Source organism: Cetorhinus maximus, chromosome 15 (assembly GCF_964194155.1).
Source record: "Cetorhinus maximus chromosome 15, sCetMax3.hap1.1, whole genome shotgun sequence".
In the NCBI taxonomy this organism is placed as follows: domain Eukaryota; kingdom Metazoa; phylum Chordata; class Chondrichthyes; order Lamniformes; family Cetorhinidae; genus Cetorhinus; species Cetorhinus maximus.
Genome location: NC_135893.1, coordinates 85,175,037 through 85,189,003, shown reverse-complemented (window position 1 = coordinate 85,189,003; position 13,967 = coordinate 85,175,037).

Genomic DNA, 13,967 nt, shown 5'->3' with positions numbered 1-13,967 from the left:
GTATACACAGTGCCACACACCCTCACACAGACCCACATACAGAGAGACACACAGTGCCACACACCCTCACACAGTTCCACACACCCTCACACAGACCCACATACAGAGAGACACACAGTGCCACACACCCTCACACAGACCCACATACAGAGAGACACACAGTGCCACACACCCTCACACAGTTCCACACACCCTCACACAGACCCACATACAGAGAGACACACAGTGCCACACACCCTCACACAGACCCACACAGAGAGAGGCACACAGTCCCACACATCCTCACACAGACCCACATACAGAGAGACATACCCTCACACAGAGAGACACACAGTGCCACACACCCTCACACAGACCCACATACAGAGAGACACACAGTGCCACACACCCTCACACAGTTCCACACACCCTCACACAGACCCACATACAGAGAGACACACAGTGCCACACACCCTCACACAGTTCCACACACCCTCACACAGACCCACATACAGAGAGACACACAGTGCCACACACCCTCACACAGACCCACACAGAGAGAGGCACACAGTCCCACACATCCTCACACAGACCCACATACAGAGAGACATACCCTCACACAGAGAGACACACAGTGCCACACACCCTCACACAGACCCACATACAGAGAGACACACAGTGCCACACACCCTCACACAGACCCACACAGAGAGAGGCACACAGTCACACACACACACAGAGGCACACAGTCCCACACACACTCACACAGAGAGGCACACAGTCCCACACATCCTCACACAGACCCACATACAGAGAGACACACCCTCACACAGAGAGACACACAGTGCCACACACCCTCACACAGACCCACATACAGAGAGACACACAGTGCCACGCACCCTCACACAGACCCACATACAGAGAGACACACAGTGCCACGCACCCTCACACAGACCCATATACAGAGAGACACACAATGCCACGCACCCTCACACACACACACACACAGAGACACACAGTGCCACACACCCTCACACAAACACACAGAGAGACACACAGTGCCATGCACCCTCACACACACACACACACACAGAGACACACAGTGCCACACACCCTCACACAGACCCACATACAGAGAGACACACCCTCACACAGAGAGACACACAGTGCCACACACCCTCACACAGACCCACATACAGAGAGACACACCCTCACACAGAGAGACACACAGTGCCACACACCCTCACACAAACACACAGAGAGACACACAGTGCCACACACCCACACACAGACACACAGAGAGACACACAGTGCCACACACCCTCACACAAACACACAGAGAGACACACAGTGCCATGCACCCTCACACACACACACACAGAGACACACAGTGCCACACACCCTCACACAAACACACAGAGAGACACACAGTGCCACACACCCGCACACAGACACACAGAGAGACACACAGTGCCACACACCCTCACACAGAGAGAGGCACACAGTGCCACACACCCTCACACACACACACACACACAGTAACACAGTGCCACAGACCCACATACAGAGAGACACACAGTGCCACAGACCCTCACACAGAGAGAGGCACACAGTGCCACACACCCTCACACACAGACAGTAAAACAGTGCCACACACCCTCACAGAGACCCACATACAGAGAGACACACAGTGCCACACACCCTCACACAGACCCACACACAGAGAGACACACAGTGCCACACACCCTCACACACACACACACACACAGTAACACAGTGCCACACACCCTCACACAGACCCACATACAAAGAGACACACAGTGCCACACACCCTCACACAGACCCACATAAAGAGAGACACACAGTGCCACACACCCTCACACAGACCCACATACAGTCCCACACACACACACCCTCACACACAGAGAGGCACACAGTCCCACAAACACTCACACAGAGAGAGGCACACAGTCCCACACACCCTCACAGAGAGAGAGGCACACAGTCCCACACACCCTCACACAGAGAGAGGCACACAGTCCCACACATCCTCACAGAGAGAGAGGCAAACAGTCCCACACACCCTCACACAAAGAGAGGCACACAGTCCCACACACCCTCACACAGAGAGAGGCACACAGTCCCACACACCCTCACAGAGAGAGAGGCACACAGTCCCACACACACAGAGAGAGAGAGGCACACAGTCCCACACACCCTCACACAGAGAGAGGAACACAGTCCCACACACACACACACACAGAGGCACACAGTCCCACACACCCTCACACAGAGAGAGGCACACAGTCCCACACACACTCACACAGAGAGAGGCACACAGTCCCACCCCCCCACACACACACACGCACACACAGAGCGGCACACAGTATCACACACACACACACACAGAGGAACACAGTCCCACACACCCTCACACAGAGAGAGGCACAAGGTCCCACACACCCTCACAGACAGAGAGGCACACAGTCCCACACACCCTCACACAGAGAGAGGCACACAGTCCCACACATACACACACACACACACACACACAGAGGCACACAGTCCCACACACACTCACACAGAGAGAGGCACACAGTCCCACACACCCTCACACAGAGAGAGGCACACAGTCCCACACACAAACACAGAGGCACACAGTCCCACAGACCCTAACACAGAGAGAGGAACACAGTCCCACACACCCACACACAGAGAGGCACACAGTCCCACACAACTTCACACAGAGAGAGAAGCACACAATCCCACACACCCTCACACAGAGAGAGGCACACAGTCCCACACACCCTCACACAGAGCGAGGTACACAGTCTCACACACACACACCCTCACACACAGGCACACAGTCCCACACATCCTCACACAGAGAGAGGCACACAGCCCCACACACCCTCACACAGAGAGAGGCACACAGTCCCACACACACACACACAGAGAGGCACACAATCCCACACACCCTCACACAGAGAGAGGCACACAGTCCCGCACACACACACCCTCACACACAGGCACACAGTCCCACACATCCTCACAGAGAGAGAGGCACACAGTCCCACACACACTCACACAGAGAGAGAGGCACACAGTGTCACACACCCTCACAGAGAGAGAGGCACACAGTCCCACACACCCTCAAACAGAGAGAGGCACACAGTCCCACACACACACACACAGAGAGGCACACCGTGTCACACATCCTCACACAGAGAGAGGCACACAGTCCCACACACAAACACAGAGGCACACAGTCCCACAGACCCTAACACAGAGAGAGGAACACAGTCCCACACACCCACACACAGAGAGGCACACAGTCCCACACAACTTCACACAGAGAGAGAAGCACACAATCCCACACACCCTCACACAGAGAGAGGGACACAGTCCCACACACCCTCACACAGAGCGAGGTACACAGTCTCACACACACACACCCTCACACACAGGCACACAGTCCCACACATCCTCACACAGAGAGAGGCACACAGCCCCACACACCCTCACACAGAGAGAGGCACACAGACCCACACACACACACACAGAGAGGCACACAATCCCACACACCCTCACACAGAGAGAGGCACACAGTCCCACACACACACACCCTCACACACAGGCACACAGTCCCACACATCCTCACAGAGAGAGAGGCACACAGTCCCACACACACTCACACAGAGAGAGAGGCACACAGTGTCACACACCCTCACAGAGAGAGAGGCACACAGTCCCACACACCCTCAAACAGAGAGAGGCACACAGTCCCACACACACACACACAGAGAGGCACACCGTGTCACACACCCTCACACAGAGAGAGGCACACAGTCCCACACACCCTCACAAAGAGAGACAGGCACATAGTTCCACACACACTCACACAGAGAGAGGCACACAGTCCCACACACACACACAGAGAGGCACACAGTCCCACATATCCTCACAAAGAGAGAGAGGCAAACAGTCCCACACACCCTCACACAGAGAGAGGCACACAGTCCCACACACACTCACACAGAGAGAGGCACACAGTCCCACACACCCTCACAGAGAGAGAGGCACACAGTGTCACACACCCTCACAGAGAGAGAGGCACACTGTCCCACACACACTCACACAGAGAGAGGCACACAGTCCCACACACACTCACAGAGAGAGAGGCACACAGTCCCAAACACCCTCACACAGAGAGAGGCACACAGTCCCACACACACTCACACAGAGAGAGGGGCAGACAGTCCCACACACACTCACACAGAGAGAGGGGCACAGTCCCACACACACTCACACAGAGAGAGGGGGACACAGTCCCACACACACTCACACAGAGAGAGGCACACAGTCCAACACACACTCACACAGAGAGAGGCACACAGTCCCACACACATTCACAAAGAGAGAGGCACACAGTCCCACTCATCCTCACACAGAGAGAGGCACACAGTCCCACACACACTCACACATAGAGAGGCACACAGTCCCGCACACACTCACACAGAGAGAGGCAGACTGTCCCACACACTCTCACACAGAGAGAGGCACACAGTCCCACACATCCTCACAGAGAGAGAGGCACACATCCCCACACACCCTCACAGAGAGAGAAGCACACAGTGTCACACACCCTCACACAGAGAGAGGCACACAGTGTCACACTCCCTCACACAGAGAGAGGCACACAGTCCCACACACCCTCACAGAGAGAGAGGAACACAGTGTCACACACCCTCACAGACAGAGAGGCACACAGTGTCAGACACCTTCACACAGAGAGAGGCACAGAGTCCCACACACCCTCACAAAGAGAGAGAGGCACATAGTTCCACACACACTCACACAGAGAGAGGCACACAGTCCCACACACACACAGAGAGGCACACAGTCCCACATATCCTCACAAAGAGAGAGAGGCACACAGTCCCACACACCCTCACATAGAGAGAGTCACACAGTCCCACACACACTCACACAGAGAGAGACGCACAGTCCCACACACCCTCATAGAGAGAGAGGCACACAGTGTCACACACCCTCACAGAGAGAGAGCACACTGTCCCACACACACTCACACAGAGAGAGGCACACAATCCCACACACACTCACACAGAGAGTGGCACACAGTCCCACACACCCTCACACAGAGAGAGGCACACAGTCCCACACACACTCACACAGAGAGAGGCACACAGTCCAACACACACTCACACAGAGAGAGGCACACAGTGTCACACACCCTCACACAGTGAGAGGCACACAATCCCACACACACTCACACAGAGAGTGGCACACAGTCCCACACACCCTCACACAGAGAGAGGCACACAGTCCCACACACACTCACACAGAGAGAGGCACACAGTCCAACACACACTCACACAGAGAGAGGCACACAGTGTCACACACCCTCACACAGTGAGAGGCACACATTCCCACACACACTCACACAGAGAGAGGCACACAGTGTCACACACCCTCACAGAGGGAGAGGCATACAGTGTCACACAGATTCACACAGAGAGAGGCACACAGTGTCACACACCCTCACAGAGAGAGAGGCACACAGTCCCACACACACTCACAGAGAGAGAGGCACACAGTGTCAGACATCCTCACAAGGAGAGAGAGGCACATAGTCACACACACACTCACACATAGAGCGGCACACAGTCCCACACACACACACACACACAGAGGCACACAGTCCCACACACCCTCATAGAGAGAGAGGCACACAATGTCAGACACCTTCACAGAGAGAGAGGCACACAGTCCCACACACACTCACACAGATAGAGGCACACAGTCCCAAACACATTCACACAGAGAGAGGCACACAGTCCCACACACACTCACACAGAGAGAGGCACACAGTCCCACACACATTCACAAAGAGAGAGGCAAACAGTCCCACTCACCCTCACACAGAGAGAGGCACACAGTCCCACACACACTCACACAGAGAGAGGCACACAGTCCCACACACACTCACACAGAGAGAGGCACACAGTCCCACACATCCTCACACAGAAGGTGGCACACAGTCCCACACACACTCACACAGAGAGAGGGGCACAGACCCACACCCCCTCACACAGAGAGAGGAACACAGTCCCACACACACTCACACAGAGAGAGACACACTGTCCCACACCCCCTCACAAAGAGAGAGAGGCACATCGTCCCACACACACTCACACAGAGAGCGGCACACAGTCCCACACACACACACACACACACACACACACAGAGGTACACAGTCCCACATATCCTCACAAAGAGAGAGAGGCACACAGTCCCACACACCCTCACACAGAAAGAGGCACACAGTCCCACACACACTCACACAGAGAGAGCCACACAGTCCCACACTCCCTCATAGAGAGAGAGGCACACAGTCCCACACACCCTCACAGAGAGAGAGGCACACAGTGTCACACACCCTCACAGAGAGAGAGGCACACAGTTCCTCACACACTCACACAGAGAGAGGCACACAGTCCCACACACCCTCTCACAGAGAGAGGCACACAGTCCCACACACCCTCACACAGAGAGAGGCACACAGTCCCACACACCCTCACACAGAGAGAGGCACACAGTCCCGCACACCCTCACACAGAGAGAGGCACACAGTCCCACACACACACACACACACACACAGAGAGAGGCACACAGTGTCACACACCCTCAGAAAGAAAGAGGCACACAGTGTCACACACCCTCACACAGAGAGAGGCACACAGTCCCACACATCCTCACAGAGAGACAGGCACACATTCCCACACACACTCACACAGAGAGAGGCACACAGTTCCACACACCCTCACACACAGAGAGGCACCCAGTGTCACATACCCTCACAGAGAGAGAGGCACACATTCCCACACACCCTCACACAGAGAGAGGCACACAGTCCCACACACCCTCACAGAGAGAGAAGCACCCAGTCCCACACACACACACACACACAGAGAGGCACACAAGTCCCACACACTCTCACACACACAGAGAGAGGCACACGGTCCCACTCACACTCACAGACACAGAGAGAGGCACACAGTCCCACTCACACTCACAGACACAGAGAGAGGCACACAGTGTCACACATACTCACATAGAGAGAGTCACACAGTCCCACACACACACAGAGAGAGAGGCACACAATCCCACACACCCTCACTCACACAGAGAGCGGCACACATTGTCACACACCCTCACTCACACAGAGAGAGGCACACAGTACCACACACCCTCACATAGAGAGGGGCACACAGTCACACACCCTGACACAGAGAGAGGCACACAGTCCCACACATCCTCACTCAGAGAGAGGCACAAATTCCCACACACACACACACAGAGAAAGGCACACAGTCCCACACACAAACACACAGAGTGAGGCACACAGTCCCACACACACTCACACAGAGAGAGGCACACAGTCCCACACACACTCACACAGAGAGAGGCACACAGTCCCACACATCCTCACACAGAGAGAGGGGCACACAGTCCCACACACCCTCACACAGAGAGAGGGGCACACAGTCCCACACAGCCTCACACAGAGAGAGGCATGCAGTCCCACACACACTCACACAGAAAGATGCACACAGTCCCACACACATTCACACAGTGAGACAGTCACACAGTCCTACACACACTCACATAGAGAGACGGGCACAGTCCCACACACACTCACACAGAGAGAGGCACACAGTCCCACACACACTCACACAGAGAGAGGCACACAGTCCCACACATCCTCACACAGAGAGAGGCACACAGTCCCACACACACTCACACAGAGAGAGGGGCACAGTCCCACACCCCCTCACACAGAGAGAGGCACACAGTCCCACACACACTCACACAGAGAGAAGCACACAGTCCCACACACACTCACACAGAGAGAGAGGCACACAGTCCCACACACACTCACACAGAGAGAGGCACACAGTCCCACACACACTCACACAGAGCGAGGGGCACAGTCCCACACCCCCTCACACAGAGTGAGGCGCACAGTCCCACACACACACTCGCGGAGAGAGGCACACAGTCCCACACACACTCACACAGCGAGAGGCACACAGTCCCACACATCCTCACAGAGAGAGCGGCACACAGTCCCTCACATCCTCACACAGAGAGAGGCACACAGTCCCTCACATCCTCACACAGAGAGAGGCACACAGTCCCACACACACTCACACAGAGGCACACAGTCCCACACACACTCACACAGAGAGAGGGGCACACAGTCCCACACACACTCACACAGAGACAGTGGCACACAGTCCCACACACACTCACACAGAGAGAGGCACACCGTCCCACACACACTCACAAAGAGAGAGGGGCACACAGTCCCACACACACTCACACAGAGAGAGGCACACAGTCCCACACACACTCACACAGAGGCACACAGTCCCACACACACTCACACAGTGAGGGGCACACAGTCCCACACACACTCACACAGAGATAGCCACACACTCCCACACACACTCACACAGAGAGAGGGGCACACAGTCCCACACACACTCACACAGTGAGGGGCACACAGTCCCACACACACTCACACAGAGATAGCCACACACTCCCACACACACTCACACAGAGAGAGGGGCACACAGTCCCACACACACTCACACAGAGAAAGGGGCACACAGTCCCACACACACTCACACAGAGAGAGAGGCACACAGTCCCACACAGACTCACACAGAGAGAGGTGCACAGTCCCACACACACTCACACAGAGGGGCACACAGTCCCACTCACACTCACACAGAGGTACACAGTCCCACACACACTCACACAGATAGAGGGTCACACAGTCCCACACACACTCACACAGCGAGAGGGGCACAGTCCCACACTCACTCACACAGAGAGAGGGGCACACAGTCCCACACACACTCACACAGAGAGAGGCACACAGTCCCACGCACACTCACACAGAGGCACACTGTCCCACACACACTCACACAGAGAGAGGCACACAGTCCCACACAAACTCACACAGAGGCACACAGTCCCACACACACTCACACAGAGAGAGGCACACAGTCCCACACACCCTCACACAGAGAGAGGCACACAGTCCCACACACACTCACACAGAGAGAGGCACACAGTCCCACACACGCTCACACAGAGGCACACAGTCCCACACACACTCACACAGAGAGAGGCACACAGTCCCACACACACTCACACAGAGGCACACAGTCCCACACACACTCACACAGAGAGAGGCACACAGTCCCACACACCCTCACACAGAGAGAGGCACACAGTCCCACACACACTCACAGAGAGAGGCACACAGTCCCACACACCCTCACACAGAGAGAGGCACACAGTCCCACACACACTCACAGAGAGAGGCACACAGTCCCACACACACTCACAGAGAGGCACAGAGCCCCACGCATCCTCACACAGAGAGACACACACTGTCCGAACATACTTGCACAGAGACACACACTGTCACATACATCCTTATACACAGGGACACTCACAGTCCCACACACCCTCACACTAAAGGAGACACACAGTCCCACACACTCCCACGCTAATTAGGGAGACACACAGGCTCACACACCCTCTCACAGAGAGACACACAAGTGTTGCACACCCTCACACGAAGGACACTCACAGTCCCTCACATACCCTAACCCACACCCCAACTCTTCAACTAAGTAGTCACATACCTCCACACCAACCCTCACACAGGCAGAGAGAGGGAGGCACATGCAGTCACCATACATTAATCCATATGCCAATCCCTCTCACTTACATAGAAACAAGGCGAGATGCAGACCAACCTCCACACCCTTGGTCACACCCCAACCCTTACACTAACTAGCCTACACACCCCCACATCACATTAACCTCCACATACAAACTCACACATCTGTTCACTAACACCAACCCTCACACCAATCCATACACTGTCACACTGACACATTACCCATACACTGAATCCATTGATCAGCTGAGCACCAATCAATGAGTAACTTGCGTTAGACTAACAGAAAATCAGCAGGTTTGGACTTAGCTGAATTGAATGTTTCTCAGTTCAGTGGTGATTTTTTTTCAATTCTGTGAGCCAAACAGTGGAGTGACATTTCTGCAATGTAAATAGAAACCCCTGGAAGCTCAAAGCAGGTTAGTCAGGAAATCTACAAAGAACTGAAAAAAAAACTATTTTAATAAAATCAAGAGGAGGAAATATTAACGAGTGAGAAAGTATCACTGGAATGACCTATAATTATTTAAAAGAACACAAAATCTCTTCCTACTTCATCGTTCTGCCCCCTTGCCACACCACTCAGTGCCCCACCTGAGCAGTCATGCCTTTCCCAACCTGGTGCTGCCATACCTCAACACCTTTCTTCCGCTTCCATCAGACCAAGATATCTCCTTTCCAGTGCTCCCAAATCACTCTAGGAGGTGAAACACCTGTCTCTTTACCTCTTGCCTTCTCACAGTCCAGAGCCTCATACACTCCTTCCAGGCGAAGCAGTCACTTACTTGTACCTTCTTTCAATTTAGTACATATTGTGTTTGCTGCTGTACATTGGAGAAACAAAATGCAGATTGGGTGACCCTTTTGTGGAACACCTCCGTTCAGTCCTCAAGTGTAACCCCAAGCTTCTGGTTGTCCGTTGAATTGGGATAAATGGAATGATTTCATACTTGTTGATATTAAAACGTTTAATGACCTTAAAGTAGACAATTTTTTCTGAGCACGATGGGATGTGTAGCCATTACTGTCAGAACCTAGGTGAGAATGCAAGTCGTAAATTTTTTTGGCCTTCGCAGCTTGGGTCGACAAGGCGTTAAGAAGATAAGAAAACAGACAGGGGGTTATCGGACACCAGACACTAACAGACTTCCTGAGGCCAAAGGGGTGAGATAACGGAACACCGGTGAGCTTGAATTGTCTAGCTCATTAATTAGGTTTTGTGATGTATGTGCTAAAGTAATTGAAGGTTGTACTAAGCAGTGCAGTGAAATGTGATAAGTAAAAGCTAAAAATTTGTTACACAAACTTTGTATCAGAGAGAGAGAGAGACCCTGGAAATGCAACCAGGACATATCTCTCCCAGCATATGCTTGAATTAAAATCTTTACTTACTTGAAGCTCACAGACTGAGAGTGGTCGGTTTATTGTTTTTACCACAACACCGTCATTTTAATTCTCCTCCCCTCTCCTTCTCTGACATTTCTGTCCTCAGCCTCCTAAACTGTTCCAGCGAAGCTCAGTGTGAGCTTAAGAAACAGTATCTGACCTTTTGATTAGGCACTTTACAGCCTTCCAGACTCAACACTGAGTTCAACACTTTCAGATCACAACCTCTGCTTGCATTTTTCAGACATGATGCTACTTTTCCCAGTTACAGCTCCTCTAGATTCATCTTTTGTTTCTTTACTTGCCTTCTTACCATTTCTTTTTGCCTTGCACCATCATCCCTTTTGTCATTTGATCTCTGCTCTCTTCGGCCCTATCACAGATCTTCCCTTTTGTTCTTTCCTTTCCCTCTTTCCTTGTTTCTGCACTTGCGTGCAACATGATACATCTCTAGCTTTTTCCAATTCTGATGAAAGGTCATCAGCCTGAAATGCTAAATCTGTTTCACTCTCCACAGATGCTGTTAGACCTGCTGAACATTTTCTTTTTTTAATCCACGAATCACTGGCTTTCCAGTCCCCTTGCACCCTCTAAGAATTCTCATACCCATTGTTTCCAAACAGCAGGCTTACCTTCCCAACACTACCGACCCATACAGCCTCCACAACTCAAATCTAAACTAACCTTTGTACAATCTAAAATGCCTTCTCTGCCATATTCCTCTCTGCCCAAGACTAAATGAACTATAAGGAATAAAATGATCTACCAGATCAGACTTGTAGTATTAATCAAGGCCATTCAATTGCAGTTTCCACACAAATACATAGATAATTCTGGAATTCAAGCCTAAAAGCATCAATAAAGCTTAAATAGTAAAAAGATAATTTGACTCATTCAGTCTCTGAATCAATAGTCTGCTAATATATCGCACCGATACCCCATCTCTTAGCTCAGTTTCAACAATGTATGTTATTTGGGTGTTCTGATAAAGTGCAGCCAGAAGATGTCAGTCTCCTCGCATGTGCACAATGATTTTTAAAGAAGTGGGTAAATGTACAGCATGGTTATGTGGGGAAGACTTGCATTTGCTGTATTTCATTTAACAGCTATATGTAGCACTTCAGATTATCTCGAAAACAGAGTAGGACAGAATTTGAATTGAAAATTTAAAAAAAACTTAAAAAGCATTAAGGTTCCAGGTCCTGGCTCCTGGACCAGCAACACCTTAATTTTAAAATTCTTACCTTTGTGTTCAAATTCCTTCATGGCCTCATCCACTCTCTAGAATCTCCTCCAGCCTCAAATTTAATCACTCCACCATTGGCGGCTGTATTTTAAGCTGCCTAGACCCTAAGCTCTGGAACTCCCTCCCTAAGCCTCTCCACCTTTCTTTCCTTTAAGACGTTTGTTAAAATCCACCTCTTTAGCCAGGTTTTTGGTCAACTGCCCTAATATCCCCTAATGGGACTCGGGTGTCAAATTTTGTTTGATCATGGCTCCTGGAGAGCTCCTTGGGACGTTTTATTACATTAAAAGTGCTATATAAATGCAAGTTGCTGTTGTTATAATGAAACGTACTGTAGGAGAAGTAGCGAGGTGAGGTTAGAGGGTGGCATTTGCTATGTGGTTTGGTGATCCCCTGATTGTCTTAATGTTCAAGCTGATTTTCAAGCAAGTTCTGCCTGCCATGCTTCACATAATAGGAACAAGAGGAGGCCATTCAGCCCCATCGAGCCTGTCCCACCACTCAGTGACATCATGGCTGACCTGTATCCAAACTCCATCCACATGGCTTTGCTCCATATCCGTTAATATCCGTATCTAGCAAAAATCTATCAATTTTAGATTTAAAATAATTAATTGAGCTAGTAAGCATTGCTTTTTGTGGGAGCGAGTCCCACACTTCTACCACCCTTGGCATGAAATGTTTCTTAATTGTTTTCCTGAATTTAAGGTTATGTCTCCTTGTTTTAAACTTCCCCACCAATGGAAAAAGATGTTATCTACCAGGTCAATTCCTTTCAACATTCTAAGAACTTCAGCAAGATCACTCCTTAACCAGGGATTACAAACTTAGTTTATGTAAACTCTCCGTGCAATCTAACTCTGGAGACCTAGAAACATTCCGGTGAATAATTTCTTCCAAGGGAAATATATCCTTTCTAAGGTGCATTGCCCAGAACTGTATGCAATATGTTCTATTCCAGAAAATCAGTTGGAAAAGAATAGAACTGGAACCAATCTTTACACACTTTTATCTTTAGTTACATAATTAACATATAATTAACACAGTATTCCAGTTGCGGGCTACCACTTTTATATTGACCAATGACACTTGTTTATCAATTAAAAGGGATAAGAAGCACCCCTTGTGAAAAGGGACACCATTAATGAACTGTAACAAAAACAAAAATGGAACTTTAAAGCAAACTCAACAAAACAATTAAAGTAACATTCCCAGGAGTGCCGCTGCACTCCAGTCACCTTTGATGCCTACCGGTTGCAGAAGGCCTCAAGCTTACCGGCAGACACTGTGTACTGCCTCTCCAGGGATACCCTGCTGCAGGCATAGCCACAGAAGAGAGACAGACAGTCAGGCCGACTGACCCTCTCAACCGCTTACAGCGTGTACCTGTTAATGGCCACCTAGTCCAAGCCCAGGAGCAGTCCTATGGTGAGATTGTCTGAGCTGCCCACAACTGCTGGTCAAGGATTAGGAGCAGAACCGAAGTGCAACCAGAAACTGAGGAGCAGCCCCCTTCAAATAGTGGAGAGGGGCTGCAACTGTTCACTGTCAATATAAATCTGAAACACAGAC